We start from the raw sequence: 20,283 nt of genomic DNA, 5'->3' as shown, positions 1-20,283 counted from the left end.
AAAAAAAAAAAAGTCCTATCTGCAAGGCCACGGGGTAACAGGAAGAAAAGAGAACACACTCGGAGCCAATTTAATTGTATCTGCATGGTTAAAAAAAAAAAAATAATTCTTCCAAGCGAGGAAGTTCGCGGTGCCTTCGCCTGGCCGGGAGCGAACGTACCTTGAGCAGCGTCCCTGGAGCCGAGGGGCTCCGGTCCCCGACCGCCGAGTGCTCGGGGGAGGGGGAAAATAAAATATAGTATCAAGCGCTAGGTTTGTATCTGCTGGAGCTCAAGCTTTTACCAAGTCAAATCTCCCCGGCAGCGCACAGCATCTAAATGAATAGGCCGGATGCAGATTAACATTCAGGCTGCTCTCTGCAATGAATAGAGCCCTTTGATTAGGGACCTGAAGTAAATGCCAGTTTCAAACCGAAGCTTTAAAAACAGAGAAATATCAGTGCCAGAGGAATGCTCTCAGTGTTGGTACAAGACAGACTTTTGATGAGTCACTGCAATGCAAACAAAGATGGCAGAAATACTGTACTGTATGCTGATGAAATGCTTAGTGGTGCCACGGCAACTGAGACAGGTTTTAAATTTATAGTGCAGTTTTGCATATGAATTACGCTGTAAACTGCCTCCCCTGCCATCTAGTACATCCAGAGTGTCAAAGCATTTAAACTATTCCAAACAGTCTGCAGAGCTGGCACTGCTGCTGGTTAACTCCTGCGGCCAGGGGAAGGCATGGAGCAGGGGTGGTGAGCATCCCCTGCATCCCCCCAGCACCCTCCTGTACCCCCTGCATCCCCCCAGCATCCTCCTGTACCCTCAGCATCCCCTGCATCCTCAGCATCCTCCTGAATCGCTGAGCATCCCCCCAGCATCCTCCTGCATCACCCCTGCATGGCCTCAACATCCTCCTGCAGTACCCCCACCTGCCCCCAGCATCCTCCTGCATCCCTCCAGCATCCTCTGCATCCCCTCAACAACCCCTGCATCCCCCCCACCATCCTCCCACCTGGTCCAGCATCCCCACCCTAAGAGCTCCCCAAAAGTACAGCTTTGGGAATGCCCAAATCTGCCCAAAATAAAGGTGCTCCTTGGGCAGCCACAGTCCTGCTTCCTGCCCCTCCCCAGATCCCCCCTCCCAATACAAGAAAGCCTTTCAAATGCAGGAAAAATGTTTACCCCTTGGGGAAAGCTCCTTTCAGTCTGTGGCTGAATCCACTAAAAGCAAATCCATTTGCTTAAGTAATGAAATCCCAGTCACATTGTCTCCTGGATTCAGATTTTAAATTACCTTCGCATTTATTGAGCATGTTTGGTGCTTTTTTCTGGGAAAGAGGGTGGGGCCTCCCTTTGCTTATTTCTCCCTTGCCCAGAGCGTTTTCCCCTGTGCCATTGGCCTCGGGTTTGGTTCAATTGCTGCGCTCCGATGGTCACACACAGTTAAAATTCCAGGGATGAGAGGTGAGAACGTCCCCAGAGCAGGATAACTGCAGGGAGCACAGGGCTGGTGATGCTCCAGCCTGACCCTTCCCTCCTGATCCTGCTCACAGCTCCGCTTCCACATCCAAAGGGATATTTGGTGCATGAAGTTCAAGCTCAGGGCAGGGAAGTGCTGCGCTCCCAGCAAAGCCCTGTGATGTGGCTGCCCCAAATCCCAGAGGATCTGCAGCCCCACGGAGCCTGGAGAGCCCCACAGCAGGGCTCCCTGCCTCGGGAATGCTCAACACACTCACCCCAACCCCTCAGGAGGTCACTGGGGTCCCTGCCTGGTGCTGCTGAGAGGGGACCAAGGTGACATCCCGTGAGGAGATCAGAGGTGACACCACAACGACCAAGCCTGAGAGCCCAAAACCTCTCCCAAGCAGGACACCGCCCACCTCTGCTGGTGGAGAAAGGATGGATCTGCCCTGGCAAGCAAAGATCCTCTCTGGATCTGTGAAAATTACTGAGAAAAACCCGAGTTACAGAGAAAACACCTCTGCTCAGGCACCTAAGGAAGCCTCATCCTTCCATGAGGATGGGAAGAACATGGGTGGAGAAGGATTTCCTCCTCTTCTCTTCCAGGAAGGGCTTCCTCAGAGAAGACACACCAGGGAGGCCTTGGATGGACCTCCTTGGACGCAGCCAAGGACAGCTCGGTAGGACAGAACAAGCCAAACTTAAAATAAATATCAATTATTAATATTACTTAGAATTTGCTCTATAAACAAACAGGCTTGTCAAGAGCAACCCCTGTCTCCCCCTAAAAACACCAAACTGGGCTGGTTTAGGGTATGTTTCAGCCAGAGAGAAGCAACAAAGTGCCCCAGCATCCCAAACCTTTGGCAAATCTCAGATAAAACCTCCCAGGAGAGTTTGAACCAAGATGCTGCACACAATTGGTGCCTCCCAAATTACACCGCCCACCTCTGCTGGTGGAGAAAGGATGGATCTGCCCTGGCAAGCAAAGATCCTCTCTGGATCTGTGAAAATTACTGAGAAAAACCCGAGTTACAGAGAAAACACCTCTGCTCAGGCACCTAAGGAAGCCTCATCCTTCCATGAGGATGGGAAGAACACGGGTGGAGAAGGATTGAGAAGGATTTCCTCCTCTTCTCTTCCAGGAAGGGCTTCCTCAGAGAAGACACCAGGGAGGCCTTGGATGGACCTCCTTGGACCCAGCCAAGGACAGCTCGGTAGGACAGAACAAGCCAAACTTAAAATAAATATCAATTATTAATATTACTTAGAATTTGCTCTATAAACAAACAGGCTTGTCAAGAGCAACCCCTGTCTCCCCCTAAAAACACCAAACTGGGCTGGTTTAGGGTATGTTTCAGCCAGAGAGAAGCAACAAAGTGCCCCAGCATCCCAAACCTTTGGCAAATCTCAGATAAAACCTCCCAGGAGAGTTTGAACCAAGATGCTGCACACAATTGGTGCCTCCCAAAATGCAGCTCTCAGGGAAATGGGGATGAAGTAACAGTGTTTGGTTTAGAAAGAGCATCAAGGAACACGAGCAAAGCCACACAAGGAAGCTGCAAAAGCCCAAACAAACCCCAAAAAACCATCAGCCAGGACTGCTGGAATTTTTCCTTCTTCCTCCCTCTGCCCCTTCCTTTTTATGACCAGAATATATTTAAAAAGTCTCCCAAAACCCAACCCAAAACCACGAACAACCCCAAATCATGAAGAAATAAAATAAAACAGTCTTGAAAGCCCAGGAGAACCTGCTCACCACCAAACCTCACATTCACTAAAAACAACAGCAACAAAAAGCTACTGAGATTAGACAGCAAATGCTATATAATAATTTCTAAGTTTAAAATTCCTCTATTAAATATGATAATTTTTCTTTTAAATAGAGCACCAAGTGACTTTTGAAGGGTCTGAAATGGCTTCAGCCCATCTGACACAGGAAGAGCTGTGCTGCAGGAGAAATGACCTTTGCAATTACAGATGTAAACTGTATTTTTCCAATCTCATCTCCCAAGCTGAGCTGTGTCCCAAGGTGCAGGAGGAGCCCCCAGCACGACCATCACCCCAAAAAATCCAGTCCTCTTTGGCCTGGAGTGTCCTACAGGTGACAGACCATCAACAGGACATATCCAAATGGGAAAACTTGGATAAAACTGGATTAAAACCAGACAAACATCCCCCACCTTGATCATTTTATGTACGTGACCATTCAGGCAAAACATCATTTTGTTTTCTGATGGCAGCCTCTTTTTCCAGCCCCTGGATCCAGGAGGCTAATTTGTACATCTCTGCCTGATTTTTGTAAAGTCATAGCCTTTGTCACAAGATGTTCATAAAAAATGCAGCTGTTATTTGAGACAACTTCCAGGAGAGTTTGGGAATTCTCAGTTTCTGCATTCATCTGCTTTGGGGGAAAGAAAAAAGCAGGTTTGCTCTTTTCCAAACTAATTCCCTGCTCCGGGGCCTGAAAGGTCAGGGTGAGGCAACAGCAACAAAGGAAAAAAGCATCGACCTAGAATAAGATGCTGCCATCAGAGCTCCCCCAGGAGTAATCAGAAATAATTAGATAATGTATTTAAATTGTCTTTTTTTTTTTCTTAGCCAAACAACAGAGAGACTGGGTGGAGAATCATTCCCCCAAAACCCCCCAAATATCCCCCAAGCCCTGCAGCTCCCCAGGAAGGTGAGCTGGGCAGCAGCTGGGACAGGGACAAAGGGACAGGGACCCTCGGGGGTGGGAGACAAAGCAGCCAAAGGCTTTCACCCCCCCAGCCAAAGCCCCAAGAAAGAAAAGAGCTGAAAAGTCCTGCCCTTGAAGGCCCCAAAGGGTCAAAGGAAATTTCCCTTTCTTCTGTAAATGAGCAAAGAGGGGGGGAAAATCCCACCCTTGGATTTGAGGCTGGCAGGGGGATGTCACCCAACTGGGCAGGGGGTCCCCAAAGCCACCCAATCCCCCAGGCACAGGGGTGGCACCTGCCCTGCTCTCACTGCAGGGTTTGGGGGTTATTTCCCCATTTTTTAATGAAAAAGTAAATGTAAAAACCCAGGGGAAAATATGCAACAGCTCACTGCAAACTCGCTGGCCAAGTGTCATTCCCTGAGCCCGGAGATGCTGTAATGCCTCAAATAAAATAAAGAGTTAAATAAAATGGAGTTCAGTAAACTAAAGAGTTAAATAAAATAAACAGCCAAATAAAATGCACTTCATGTCTAGGCTGAGCATATTCCCCCCACCCCTGCACCACAGGCTGTGCCAGGGAGCCAAGGAGCCAAAATGCAAAATCTTTGCACCCCCACCCCAACAACTGAGCATCCCCTCTTCCAGGTGAGAAAATCCAGGAGGGGAAGGGAGAGGGACTGGAGCACAGGTCTGGATTCCTGCACAGCGTTTGGCAGGGGGGAGAAAACAAGGTTAAGTTCAGTAATCAAATGGCAATGAGCCTCCTCTCCTGCAGCACTGGTATCTGCAGCTCCAAAGTATTTATTTTTGAAATGCTGCAAGTGGCAAGCGGCGCGGACGGACCCTATTTTTAGTGTAGCAGCCAGTGGCAATGGGTGAAAGGAGATTATTTCTGCCTTATTAAGAGCAGAAAGTGAATTTGCAAATATTACTCAGTAACACACGGGCAGCCCCCACGAAGCAGACATGCAGCACGGAGCCACCACGGCTCCAGAGCCCTCAAAGTTCACACAGAAACTACAGCCCCGGAGGCTGGGCAGGGGAAAATGGGGGGAAAAGGTGGAAAAGTGAATTAAAATCAGGCTGATGCTGCAGCTCAGGAGGTGTGGGCAGCCCCACTGCCAGGGGATGGGTACTGGGTGCTCAGTTTGGGACCCTGGAACTGCCCTGGGGGCTCTTCTGGGGACCAAGCTCCAAACATCTCTTCTGGGGACCTGGCACAGCCCCGAGGGGTCTCACTGAAGATCCTGGCAGAGCCACAGGGATGCCAGGACAGCCCCGAGGGGTCTCTGCCCAGGGACCCTTGCACAGTCCCACACATCTCTCATGGGGACCCTGGCACAGCCCCGAGGGGTCTCACCCCAATCCCTGGCACAGCCCCGAGGGTCTCTCCTCAATCCCCCTGCACATTCCCAAGGGTCTCTCCCCAATCCCTGGCACATTCCCAAGGGCCTCTCCCAGTTCCCCAGCACAGTCCCGAGGGTCTCTCCCAGTTCCTCTGCACAGTCCCGAGGGTCTCTTTGTGGAGACCCCAGCACAACCCCGAGGGTCTCTTTATGGGGACCCTGGCACAGCCCCGAGGGTCTCTCCCTGTCCCCCTGCACATTCCTGAGGGTCTCTCCCAGTTCACCAGCACAGGACCCCATCACAGTTTCGAGGGTCTCTCCCTAATCCCCCTGCACATTCCTGAGGGTCTCTCCCGGTCCCCCATCACAGTCCCGAGGGTCTCTTTGCAGGGACCCCGGCACAGCCCCGAGGGTCTCTCCCCAATCCCCCTGCACATTCCTGAGGTCCCCCATCACTGTCCCGAGGGTCTCTCCCCAGTCCCCGTGCACATTCCTGAGGTTCCCCAGCACATTCCCGAGGGTCTCTCCCCAATCCCCCTGCACATTCCGGAGGGTCTCTCCCGGTCCCCCTGCACATCCCCGAGGGTCTCTCCCCAGTCCCCCATCACTGTCCCGAGGGTCTCTCCCGGTCCCCCATCACTGTCCCAAGGGTCTCTCCCCAATCCCCCTGCACATCCCCGAGGGTCTCTCCCGGCCCCCGGCACATTCCCGAGGGTCTCTCCGGGTCCCCCATCACTGTCCCGAGGGTCTCTCCCCAATCCCCCATCACTGTCCCGAGGGTCTCTCCCGGCCCCCGGCCAGCCCCGCGGCCCCCGGTGCAGCGCAGCCCCGGCTCTGTCCTGCTGCAAGGTGAGTCACCGGCAGCCCGGGTGCACCGCGGCTCCTCGAGGTCACCCACCCGGCAGCTCCAAAAAGTGCCGTCATTCAGCCAAGGCAAAGCGTGGTTTTGCCATTATTATTTAATTAGGCTCTTTTTTTTTTCTCTTCTTCTTTCCCCCTTCCCTAACACTGATCTTAAGAGCTCTCAAAGCAAAGAGAAGCAAAAATAGAAAATGCAACATTTTAATTTTTTTTTTTTTTTGTTCTCTCAGATTGCTGCAAGGCGAAGGGAGAAGGGAGAGACATGGCTAGAAAATACAATTATTCTGCAGAACGGAGTATTTTGCCATCTAATAAAAAGTCAAGACCCCGAGTAAGTTACTGCCACAGGAAAGCACAGAGCACCCCATCACCCTGCCTGCAGCATCCCATCACAAGCACTAATTCCCATCCGTAACACATCAAAAAAGACAAGTGCCATGCTGAATCCTATTCTCCTCACTCCTAGTACACAACAGCAGAGCTAGCAATATATAACATGCATGACTCAGTCCTAGCACCGTGCCACTACGGAACAGAAAGCTTTAAAATAAAGTAAATATCTTAAAAGGTCAATTAAAAAAAGCTTACAAAACATCAGACGCTGCTTCTCGCTAGAGCTCATTACCTAGTATGGTGGAGCTGCCTGTGTGTTTTTTTTTCTTGTGCAAGTTAGTCTGTGAGTCAGCATTAACACACATGAGAACATCAGGAATACTGCCTAGTTCTGATGCAATGGAGGTTGTAAAAAAAAAAAAAAAAAGAGAGAAGAAGAAGAAATCGCACTCGGTTTGGACAGGAGCCTGTAATTCAATTGCCTTTACTTTTCAATTACTGCATAGCCTACCCTGACCAACCTGCAGAGGGGAAGGAAACTTTGCTTACATCTCTGTCTTAAAATTAATGACTTTTACTTTTGGCTACAGCTTATTCTCCCTGCTTAAAAAAAAAAAAAAAAAAAAAAAAAAAAAAAGACATGGGATAATTAACCCTTCAAGGGCAGCTGAGCCCGTGCAGGAAATGGGATCTTTGTGTTTTTGTAGGAATTTCAGGGCTGCCAAAAAGTTCTGGTGAAGGGAGACATTTATGCATTAAACTTTTAATACTCAATAAAGCAAAGCTACAATTGCATCTGAGCTTGATCTTTAATGGAAATAGAAGCTTGCAGACAAGGGAAGTTAGAGACTGCAGAAATTTAACTCTGAGCTTCTGGGCTCAGACAGGCAAATACGAGACTGCACAGGAGGCTCTTCAAAAATGAGGGGCTTGGTCATGCAGCAAAACCCCTGAGAAATCCAAAATTGGTGACACGAGGTGGCCACCCCAGCCTGACACCCACTTTGCCCAGGCAGATGGAGGCAAAGCTGAAAATCTGCTTTTTTTTATATATTGCATTTACTGCTTGTAGTCCAGCAAAGAATTCCCTGTCTCCCCTCTCCCTGGGGAGAAAACCCTCCCAGACTGATCCCTGCTCCCAGGAGCATTGAGTACAGGAGCCTCAACACTGATTTTTCCTTTCTGCCTCCTCTCCTCCTGCAGCAAAACCCCTCACTGGGGGCAACAAACTGTGCCCAAAGCTTCAGAATGTGACTATTTCTGCATCACACCCTAAAACACCCCCAGACAATGCTGCAGCCCAGAATATTGTATTATATATACACTGCTGATGAATATCTATATGAAAGATTATAATATAGATGATGTATGATCAATATATTGCTTATATACATATTATATGCTAAACGATGACCACCAACATCTGACAAGTTCTGAGCTGCTGGGAGAGCCTCCTAAAATCTGTTTTTTTATAAATCTCTGCAGCAGAGAAAGGTCAGAGGTTGGAGTGAGAAAATCTCCCCAGTGCTCACGACCTGAGCTGGTCCCACACCAACAAACACTGACCAACCCCCAAAAATATAAATAGCTCTATCTAATTCATATGGACTCATAATCCAGTGAAACACAAAAAATGCCAAACCCCAGTTTAGTTTGCTGGTTGTTTTCATGAGCAGACACAAACACAGCAAAACCCTTTCTTCTTTCCAAGTATAAATACTTATTAATGCTGATTAACCAACACAGAACCCTCTAATATTAGAGATCAATCACTTCTGCAAGCAAGGGTCTGTCTCAAACCAGTATGAGCCTGGTGGGGTTATTTTTCCTTAAGCATGTGGGATACTTGAATACAGATGAATTGAGTTTTAAAGGAAAAAAACCCAAGCAGCAACTTCTGGGCCAAGTTCTTGTGTGCCAAACTTTTCAACTGCCACAGCACAGCTCGACAGTGTTTCAAAAGAATTTAAGCACTGTTTTGAATACTGCTGACAATCTTCCTCATCAAAATTTGTAATTTAAATACCTCAAATCTGAAAAGCACGCTCCCTGGGGCATGCTTCATTCTCCCTCCCCACCGCCCACCCTCCCCAAGCCCCATTTGGAATAAAATCCGTTGCTTTCCGTATCTGGCAGGGTTTTCCCCCCTCCTGCAGCCCCCCACAGCATCCCCTGCATCCTGCAGGGAGCCCAGCAGAGCTGGTTCTGCAGGACAGCGCTGGATGGAGCCTCTGAGTGCACCCCAAAACACAGCCCCCTTCCTCTTTTACAGCTCTTGAGGCTGCTTCAGAGATAAAACCAGGCACTGGTTTAGAGATAAGATCAGTCACTGGTTTAGAGATAAAATCACTGATTTAGAGCTAAGTCCAATTAGTGATTTAGGGCTAAAACCAGTTAGTGAGTTAGAGTTAAAACCAGGGATTGATTTAAAGCTAAAACCAGTGACTGATTTAGGGCTAAAACCAGTTAGTGATTTAGGGCTAAAACCAGTTAGTGATTTAGGGTTAAAACCAGTAACTGATTTAGGGTTAAAACCAGTAACTGATTTAAAGCTAAAACCAGTTAGTGATTTAGGGTTAAAACCAGTTAGTGATTTAGACTTAAAAGCAGTTACTGATTTAGGGTTAAAACCAGTTACTGATTTAGGGCTAAAACCAGTAACTGATTTAGGGCTAAAACAAGTTGCTGATTTAGAACTAAACCCAGTTACTGATTTAAAGCTCAAACCAGGCAGTGATTCAGAGCTCAAGCCAGGCTGTCCTGACTCCTCCACCCAGAAGGGGTTAACCCAAGGAGCCCCTTCCCACCCCTTGCCCTCCAGTGGATAAGATGTTCCTTCAGACGTGTCAACAACCCCCCAAATAATTCCCTGCTGCCGAGCCTAATCCTGGAGGAGCAGCTGAAGGAATTTCTTGGGGTGGCTGTGCCGGGGGAGCAGCAGCTCCATTTTGGCAGGAGCATGTTTAAGATTCCCTCCCATGGCTGCAAAGCACCTTGAAAGGTCGGCGAGCGCTTTCAAACGCTCAGATCCGTCTCCAGCGCTGCCGCAGACGAAACGGATTGACCTAGACAAGAACTGCAACAGCCTCCGTGAAATAATCCATCAGCAGCCCTCAGCTGCAGCCTCCTTTGTCATGGGAACGCTGGGGAATCTCACCTACCTACTGCAGCCGAGCAGGGGCTGGAGAGCCTTGAAATCCCAGCCCTGCTCTCCTGGGATGCAACCAAAGCCGGAGCTGCGGAGCGCCGAGCCGGCACACGGCAGCCAACACCTCCATGTTCCAAAGGCTGTGCCCATTACCCAACTCATTAAAGACAGTGATACTTTGTAACACACTCTAATCTTTAATATTCATAGCTTGCTTCATTTGCATATCATGCCATAAATAGTTGGAGCAGAGGTAAAACACAAAGCGCTCCACTTGCATTTCTAATTATGCCTTAAAATCAAATGTAAATCAAAACACAGCCAAGACACAGAAAATATTAAATTTGCTGGCTCTCAGTTAAAAATCTTTTAAACACCACCCCCCCCCCCAAATCATGCTCACAAACCCAATTATTTTTAAAAAGCAAAATCAAAGGGGCTCACGCTGTCTGTTTTAAAGAGGAACTGACACATGCCAGCCCCAGCCCTGGTGAGGGACGCAGCAGCATTCCCCCAGTGCCAGCCCATCTCCCCAAAACCATCCCTGAAAACCTGCCCTGCCCTTCCCAGGGGGCTGGGCTGCAGCTGCCCATTTAACCTTGGTCTCTGGAGGAACATCAGGAGCCTTTTGCTCCGGGGTGCCTGGGAAAGCTGATCTCAGGCAAAGGAGGTAAATTTGAAACATCAGCTCAAATCTGAACTTGTGCTAATTGGGCTGGCTGGAGGTCAGGGCTTTGGATTTGGGAAAGGGAAGGAGAAAGGCCCTGGGGCTGGGAGCTGCTCATTCCCAAGGTTTAATGAGGGAAGTTTTGGGGTGCTGGCACTCAGCAGCTCTGTGTCCAGAAAGGAACAGACGATTCCTGCTCACCATGTACCAAAAGCAGGCAGAGGCAGCACAGGGTGTTCTCCTCTGCTGTGTTTTCTCCTGGAACATGGAAGAGCTCTCAGAGGCAGGAGTTGCCCCTCAGTGGGGCACCAGTCCTGTGGAAAAGGCTCAAGACCCCATTCCACTCCTGCCATGGAAAGGTTTGGCGTCAGTGAGCCCTGTGCTCTCTCCAGACACATCCCAAATATCAGCCCTTTTTATGGGAAATTCACCTGCTTGCCCAGAAAGGATCCTGGGGAACTGTGTGGCTCGTGGGACTTCAGTCCAGCCACCACAATCCTGGAGGATTGGTCCACAACAACACCCAATTTATCAGCTTTTAGGGAAAAGTTTGGCACCAGCCAAGGCTGCACCCTGGGGGCAAACAGGGGTAAGATGTTTTTACCTCCACAGATGAACTGAACCCACCTCCCCCAGCTCACACATCCACCAGAAGACTTAATATCAGCAAAGCACCTCGATATTCTTGGATGAAAAATGTTATTAGTACATTCCTGACAGTGGCACAAATAATTTCCCTGATGCTTCCGCACCAGGCACTGCAAAATCCTCATGATTTTAAGGAAAGTGTTAATGGAAATCCTCTTGATTTTACAGAAGTCCATCACCACCACCATGTGATAATGCACACTTTTAGTTCAAGAGCACAGCAACCTCAACCCAACCCTGCTCCTTGCCCAGCACACTGATGCTGCTCCCAGGAAGCTCAAAACCTTCCTGATCTTCATCCACCTCCCCACACCTCCTCTACCTCCCAAGAAGCTACTCACAACAGAGACACAGCATCCACAAGACTCTGAATTTTACAGATTTATGCTCAAAGACTGAATCAAAACAAAAAGAACTGAATTTTACGAAAGCAGGTGAAAAAAATCCACTCTTTGGGAAGGCACGAGGTGCCCTGGCCTGGCACCTTGGAGTGAGGAAGGGTGGATGCCACAGGGATCTTTTCCCACTTAACTTCCCTTTCCCATTGGGGCTCCAGCTCCATAAACCCACCACACCTGAATGGAAGGCTGTCCCCAGGGAAAAAGGCATTTTAAAGTCAATTGAACATGGACTAATTTTGAAGGAATCAGGTAAATACCACCACAGTGAGCTGGGCACCTTTCCCTCCTGAGATTTCTCTCACTTAGCAAAAGGCTTAAAGAGACTTCTGAGAATGAAAAGTGGAAAGAAGGAAAAAAAAAAACATATTATCACTGCCATATTCTGCTCCTACTTGTATGCTGGTTTTCCAGGGTCCCTAAATCCCATCAGTGAATGGGCCCAGAGTTCCCCAGTTCTTGCCCTCCCTGGTGCTGCAGCTCATCCTGCCCCTTTCCAGACTCAACTCCAGCTCAGCAACTACACTGCATCACTCCTAAGAAAGAGTTAAAATAACTTTTTTCTGCCATATCAACTTCCAAAGGATTCCAGAGACATCATTAAATTTAACCCCAAAAGGTGAGCAACCGCCCCGTGCCCCCAGCCCGCACCGGGGAGAAGTGAAAGCGAGCAGCTCACAGCCTGCAAAGCTTTTCTGCTCTTCTTATGTACCCTGGCATCTTGCCCAGACCTATTTTTAAGCCCATTTACTAGAAATCCCACAAATTAAAGGAAATACGGATAATGTTGTAAGAATCCTTTGGGCCAAATAAAAGCTACACATAATTTTCCTTGTGCATCAAGAGTAAGATCCTTAACCACAAAAACCAGATTTCCCCAAAGCTCTTTTGCAACACTGAGAGAGAATCTTGTTTTGTAAAAAGTTGCTTTGATTCACTCCTGGATTACAGGGAGCTCCGCTGCCTCCCGGCCAAACCCAGGAGTGATTCCTGTTATGAAACACAGAGGTGTTGGGAGAACACAAATAAATTAAACATCTCCAGCTCTGGAACAGGGACTGCAACGACAGCGAGGCACAGAGTGCAGCGGGGAGAGGCTGCAGGATGGTTATTGGGATTTTTGCCTCTGCAGAGGAGATTTGGGTGGGTTTATCTCCCAGTTTCTATCCCACTGTGTGCTCACAGTGCTCAGGGAGGGTCAGTGTGCTGGAAAATTTCCAGCCTGGCCTGCTGCAGGAAGGACAGTCAGCACAGATCCTCTTCTCCATCCCCAGAGCCTGCTGCACCTCCAGCACAGGGACAGGGTGGTGCCAATGTGAGCTGAGCTTCACCCCAGCCCCAGGGAAAGGTCTCCTCAGGGATTTCCTGAGAAACAGGGATTTTATACAAAAATAAATCTGTCTCTGCATCTCTGTTTGAATAATGGCAGTGGGGTCTGTCATGGGGTGAGCAGGAAATAAAGGAGCACCCACCTGCTGCAGGGCTTGGGGAAGGAGGGAAGAGCTGAGTTTTATGCAGTATCCACTATTTTAACCTTAAATAAACTCCACTAACAGCTCTTGTACTGGGGTAGGACTAAAAAGAAACCACCAACCAGATCTGTGTTTCACTAAAACTCATCAGACAAGCAGAAACAGCCCCAAAACACAGCAAGTCAAAGCAGCACTTGTGGTTAGTCCTGGCAGGGAGGGAATGAGGGGAAAGTGCTTCCTTTCCCCATCCAACCTCACTCTCCCCTCACTCTCCTTCATCCCCACCACTGGCTTAAAATGTCTTCCTCACAAACATTCCAGCTTCCTTTTAAAAAAGGAAAATAATTCTGCAGGGGAATAACCACTTCTCTCCTACAAGCACACAGATATGAACAGTTAAACACACAACTTTGGGAACTTTGCCAAGATTTATATGTTTTGCATGGAAAGCAAATGTTGGTGGGGTTTTTTTTTCCTCCTGCCTGGGAAAATATTTAAGTGCTAAGTTTTGGAGCCAAGTCCATTTATTCCTGGTTTAGGCTGCTGCTCAGACAGGACTGAATCAGTGATTTGAGCAGCACTAGGGGATGCAGTGCTGGCCCATGCCCAAGCCCCCTGCCCAGGGCTGTTCTGGCACGTGGCTCTGGGAATTCTGGCCCAGACAGAGATTTATCCATGGCACAGGATGGCAGGAGTGGCCACCCTTCCCTGGAGCAGCCCAAGGCTCCCAGGAGAGCCCCCAGGTCCCTCCCAGCCCCACAAGTTCAGCACTGTGGTGCTTTTTGATGCACTAAAAGTCTTTTCGTGGTGATGCCTTTAGAAACAGCAACACTTGATTTGCATTTTCCTGGCCCAATTTACTAAATCCCTGTCTCCAGATGGAAACTCCTCCCTGTGATCCCAGCTCAGAGCAGCTCCCAGTTCCATCAGTGCGCTGGGACCAGTCCCATGAGCCAGCAGTGGGCAGCAGTCCTGTCCCATCCCTGCAAGTGTCCAAGGCCAGGCTGGACAGGGCCTGGAGCAACCTAGGACAGTGAAAAGTGCCCCTGTCCATGGCAGGGGATGGAATAGGATGAGCTTTAAGGTCCCTTTGAAAAAAAATCATTCTGGAATTCTATAAAACCCCCAGATCCACTCAGTCCCACCTGCTCATACCTTGAGACCTCTTCAAAAGGCCCTCCAGCTTTTTGCAGCAAGCCAGACAGTGATTTTTGCCTCTATATTTCCATTTATTTGTGTATTTTTGCAAATCTTTCTGGCCAGTTAAACCAGAGCCGTGGCGATTGCGAAATCCAGGAAATTTGCTGCAACGCTCTGTAACTCTTGCAAGGCAATTAGCCAAAACCTCACACAAATAAGCTTTTTTGCCACACCATTCTAACCACCAAGCATTAACCCATTTTCTTAGGAAACAACATCTGCTGAAACTACTTCCTAATCTAGCAGCAGGCATGGAAAAATCCCACTGCAGTATCTCTAGTGCAGATTTGCACTGCTCAGAGGGTACTGACCAGACCCAGCCTCCTCTCACAGACCCTCTCCCTGCAATATTTATTCCCTGGGGCAGGAAAAGTGTTCAGGTCAAAGGTTTTCCTGCAGCACTTCCATGTTTTAAAGACAGAGCTGGTGGTGGGGCAGCCTGGGGGCTTTGGAGCAGGATTTGCATCCCTGAATCCCACTGTTGTGGGGTCTGAAATCCTTGGAGCTACAGGAGCTCCGTCCTACAGCTGTAGGGACAAATCAAAGCACAGCAGGATGGCACAGGAGTCATTTGTAAGAATAAACAAACTACTGGGCAATGAAGCAACAGTTTCCATTTCCTACCCTGGCCTTTACATAGCTTTTTTTCCTGGGAAAATGGGAACACAGAGCCAAAATCAGGCTCCGTGATTTGCCCTAGGAAAGACAGAAACCACACAGCATCCTTCTCCTTACTCCAGACTGAAACAGCTTCTGTGCCATTTGTTAAAACTCATTTCCTCCCTTACTCTCTGCCCCTGCTTTCTCCACCACCCTGAAAAACCAATAAAATAAAATAAAAAGCTTCCTTTTGGGAACGCAGTGGTAATAATATTGCTCCCATCTGTTGGTAAGTCCGAGGACCCACACGGGGAGCAAAGAGGCTGGAAAGCTGAAACTGAGTCAAGTGTTTGCATGGTTTTACTGAGAAATGAAATCCAGCTTTAAACACAGTAAATTGGAGACTATTCTGAATCACCTCTTGAATTTTTTAATGCTACTCCTGGGAGCACTGAAGGTAAATATGTTAATTTGACTTCAATCATGGTGCAGGGAAAAAAAAAAGCAGCACACTGTATTAGTTTAGGGTACCAAGTCTTAAAACTATTCATGCATTTCTGCATATTTTATACTCAGCAAATAAAGTTCCAAGGTTCTATAAGGAGGCTGCAAAATTATTCTGAGTAAGCAATAATGAGCTGTGCATTATATAAGGCTGGTACTAATGGTAATCTATTATTAAAATTTGAGAGTTATAGCAGCTCCATCAGAGTCCAAGAGCAGGTTTTCCTCCCTGGGAAGGGAGAGCAGCAGCTGGAGCAGGGAGGTTGGCTGGGTTTTAGGGGAGCCAGGCTGCACCCCCAGGTCCTTGGGATCATCTGTGCCATGGCTAATGAATTCTTCCACAGGCACCACCCTGCCCTGAGTCCCAGCACCTTCACATTCCCAGAGTGTCCCATTCTCTGCCTGAGCGTAACACATCTCCCAAAATGCATTAAAGAATTAACAGGGTGTCAGGTTTGTGTATCTCAGCTGTCCCCAGAGCCAGCCTGACCTTGATCCCTGCTGGGCTGCCCCACCTGGGCTGCAGGGATGTGTCCAGTGAAACCCAGGGAGCTTTTCCTGCCTGTCCTCTCCTGCCAAATCACCTCCAGGGCCTCCAAGGAGCACCAGACACCCAGGGATGGAGCATGGACTGAAATCTCAATGGAAGAGGAAACAGCCCAGCACCCTGCTCCAGTGGAAGGTTCCCTGCCCTTGGAACAGGGTTGGAACAAAACAGGCTTTAAGGTCTCTTCCAAACCAAACCATTCAATGGTTTTACAATGCTCAGCCAGTTCAAGCCAAGCTTTGCTTGGTGCTGGTTTGAGCTGGATGTGTTCTGCCCCTCTCCCAGCCTCATTCCTCCCAGGAGATGGATGCTTTCCTGGGACTGCTGCTTCAGGATCCATCCCAGCCAGTGCTGTGGATTTTAAGGACAAATCATCATCTCCTGGAACAGCACCTCACTGCATTGCTGTGAGAGAAACAAACAGCAAAAAGCCCAGAGTTTGGCTCCTTTTCCTCCTTCCTACATCTTTTGGTGAGAATTGAAGCAGTCTCTGGAGGCTGTAAATGTGGATCTGGAGAACTCACCCAGAAATAGGCACAGCAGTGAGGGACCAGGACATGTCCATGTTTAACCTGGACACCTCCATCCCACAGGCTCCTGGATCCAGAACACACCTGGGAACATGGTGGTCTCACCTCATCACCCACCCCTTGGAGGAAAATCCTCAAAAAAAAGTTCCATTTTCCCTGTGTTTCAGAGCGTGTTGCAGAGAGCAGCCAAGCTCCTTTTCCCCAGTGAAATTCTGCAGTAAGTGCAGATCCCAAAGGCAACGTTCTGCCCAAACCAGAGGATAATGAAGCATACTAATTCCAGGAGAAACAAACTTAGTCTGAGACTTTTCTGCACTGAGAAGGATCTTAAACAGTGCTGAGCTCTTTGCTCTCTTCACACTGAAAAAGGCTCTGGGAAGGAAACCAAACAGAGCAGGTCAGATTTGCTGGGAGTTCATGGCATCCACCTGCTCTGTGCCCATTCCCTGCTGACTCCCTACCTGGGCTGAAGGAGTTAACAGCTCCTGTGGGATGTAACAGGAGCTGGAGCTGGTCACCCAGGCATGTCTGGATGGAATCAACCCCAGCTGCCTATGAATGAAGTTGCCTTGGAGATGCAGCCAAAAGCAATGACCAGATATTAACTTTTCACCACGGGCTGCCAAGGCAGGCAGGACTTGGGAAAGCAGCAGGACACAGCTCCCAGCCAAGCTGGAACATCCTGCTGCAACGTGAGGGACCCCTGATTCCCCCCAGAGGAGTAAAACTTTGTGTGTTTGCTCAAGGAACAGGAGAAATTTCCCCTTGCAAAGCCAAAGTGGCCAAATGCTGGCAAGAAAACCCAGCTCTGGGACCTTCTGGAATGGGCAATTAATGTCCATAACCAGGATGATGCCTTCCCTTGGTTTAATTTTAAAGCTGATATTAAAGATAGCAGCTCATTGCTATTAAAGATACCAAGCTCCTTAATTCTTTCTTAATCAGCTTCATAAGCAGAAAAGGCAGCACAGGCACCTTACCCAATGCAGCTGAAATGAGACATCATGAAACAGAACCATTAAGAAGGAGCTCAGAGGCTGGGCTGGGGCAGGATCACACACTTGCCTAAGCCAGCACTTCCTCTCCACTTCCAAGGGCAGGTTTGGAGGAGGGTGAGCAGGATGGAGAGGCTGCTGTGCCTCCCAGGGCAGCCAGGCAGAAGGAAACTCTACTTCAGAATTTGAGATTGAGAAAGGCAGAGCTTTCTCAATCTCAGCTCAAAGCTCCCGTTTGTGCCCCCCTGAAGGTGCCCAGCCACTTCCCAAGGGGACCATGGATTCAGAACAGCAGGTGACCAAAAAGGTGGCAGCAGGCAGCACCAGGAGGAAGAGCATCCACTCAATTCCATGGGTGAGACCCACCTCCCCTGCACCTCTCCTCCCTCCAACCTCACTGCCCCAAGGGGAAAAAAACAGCTTTAAACCACCACAGGGTTCGTTCTGCACGAGATAAATCAGAGCAGCACACTCCAGCCTGCCCTTGGACACACCTCAAGCCTTGATTTCCAACCCAAAACCCAGCCCCTGCAGGGGATGGTGCTCTGCAGGCTCCAGGGAGCTCCACGGTGGCTCACACAGGGCATGACCTGCAGGGCTGTGCTGGACACAAAGCCCAGCCCCACCAGCAGCACCAGCAGCCATGAACGGGTGCTGAAGCCACACTTGGGACACCACAGATCCAGGAAGATGAAATAAAATGGACATCTTGCCATCAGAGCAAACACTTCCTTCCCATCCACACAGCCAGCCCCTCGGTATTTTTTCCCTGAAGGAACAACAGAAGATGCTTTCCATAAGCAGACGATTTCAGCAGCTAATTTTACCATCACTTATGGTCGACTTTATGACTAAGATTTCATGCTGACTATATTAATCCTGTCAAATTTCAGAGTGAGAGAGAAATGATACTGTATATTTTATGGCTGCAATAACTTCTAAGCCATTAGACATGCATGCTGACATGAAAGTAATCAAATTGATTTTTTCCTATTACAATGAAGAACTTTGTATGAGCAAATAGTCTTTCTGGCACAGGAATGAAACTCCAAGAAGCCTGTGCTCACTCAGGAAATTAGGAAATTGCCACGAGCCATCGTTCAGAAATTTGAGTTTTCTGCTTACTCACATTTTATTGTCACCAAAGCTGAAAGGGACATGTTAGCCAACCCAACGATCGACAAAAGCCAACGCCAGGGATAATCAGAGGGGTTTGAAGCCCTGTTAAATACTGCAGAAGCTGCAGTTAATTGTTTCCCCAGCATTAAAGGCTCCCCTGTGCCTTTTTTAACCTCATCAGACACGTTTTTTTCCCCTCACAGCTCACTGGCCATTCCTCCAGGTGTTGGATAGGCAAGGCAGAGTGGACAGAGTAAGTTGCTCAGAGGCTTTTTTGGCAAGTCCAGGAGCCCTGGAAGTGTTAATGGATATTCCCACAGCAAATGAGAAAGCCAGGGGGCCAGAAGGTCAACTGAAATGATTTTTAAATCCAAACAGGTCTTTAATTGTAAATTCCACTTGCTTAGTGCTTTGTTGAGCGTTTCAACACCAACTCATCTCAACGCTTCGGCTCTGCCAACCTAAAATTCCAATTCAAAGCCCCTTAATCCAACCTGTGTGCCAAGCTCTAGAGAAAGTCAGGCCAAAACAGCCCCACGGTGGGCAGAGCAGTGGCAGGGCAGAGGTGCCAGCCCGGGGTGCCCTGTGTGGACAGGGCAGGGCAGGGGCTCTGCAAGCCAGGCCTTGCAGGGAGGTGCCAACAGGGCACACCTGCCAGCTGAAAACCCTGTGAAAACCTGTTTTCTTCCCCTGCTGCATGAGAACACGTTGGGTGTGAGAGGACAAGATCAGAGAGGCTCAACATCTCCAAAGACTCAGCAACCAGAAGCAATTAAGTGCAGATAACACAAATAATGCAAGAGACTCACCTGACACCCTGCGGGCACAGCCACGGCTCCTCTGTAGCCAGCAAAGTGCAAGATTTTCCTTTAGTTTTTGGGGTTTTTTTGTAGAGTATTGGTATCAATCATCAAATAATGTCAGATCTTTCAGCCCAAGCCACCTGCACCAAAAAAACTGGCAGAGGGACGTGCTAAAGCTGTCTGAAAGCTCAAAGAGATAGAGGTTTGTATGTATGTATATATATATATATATATATATATTTATATACATATATGTATCTATGTCTTAGGTTAGCAAAATAATTACAGTTTTAACATGGATTTATTGCAGATTAAAATGTTTCGATGGCTCTTTATCATAAAATTTTTTTGGTTACGTTTTCCTTTTTTTTTTTTTTTTTTTTTTTTTAAACAAAAAGAATTTAGAAATACAAAACCATAAAACCACAACTACACGGATCGCCTCAACCAAGACTTGCAAAACACCAATTTTAGTGGATTCCAATTTTAGTGAATTCCAGTTTCAGTGAATCCCTTTTTCTTCCACACCAGATATTTGTAAAATCATCAGACTTGCCATGGACAGGGAACCTTCCACTAGACCAGGTCGCTCCACCCAACGTGGCCTTAAAGAAAAACAAAGTTGGGTATTTTGTTGTTGTTTTGGAGCTTGTTATTATTTGGGGTTTGGTTTTTCGTTTTTTTGGTTTTGTTTTTTTTAAGTTCCATACAAGTGAAGCTCTCCCAACAAAACCCAAAGCTCACCCCAGCACAATGAGCCCCACTAACCAACACCAACCCAAGGTCCTTCTGGGATTCAGGAGGATCCCAGAACATTCCAGAACGAGGCTGATCCCATCCTGACTCACGATGTGGCACCCAGAGGAGGATGAGCAGTGAGCCACGAGCCCTCCACCACCCTCACCTGAACCCCCAAATCCTTCCCCAGCAGGAACCTTCAATCCTTCCAATCCTTCCTTCTTGCTGGGATCCTATCCAGCAGGA

General features: G+C 48.3%; 1 protein-coding gene across 3 annotated transcripts in view; it reads right to left on the bottom strand.

Annotated features, from left to right (window-relative positions):
- The window catches only part of NACC2 (NACC family member 2), a 50,201-nt gene that overhangs the window by 15,381 nt on the left and 14,537 nt on the right, over positions 1 to 20,283 (bottom strand). The window lies entirely within an intron of this gene.

The sequence above is a fragment of the Onychostruthus taczanowskii genome, unplaced genomic scaffold (assembly GCF_017590055.1).
Source record: "Onychostruthus taczanowskii isolate IOZ18803 unplaced genomic scaffold, ASM1759005v1 scaffold25, whole genome shotgun sequence".
In the NCBI taxonomy this organism is placed as follows: Eukaryota; Metazoa; Chordata; class Aves; order Passeriformes; family Passeridae; genus Onychostruthus; species Onychostruthus taczanowskii.
The sequence above is the reverse complement of the archived record's forward strand: the minus strand, read 5'-3'. Positions and strand labels throughout refer to the sequence as shown.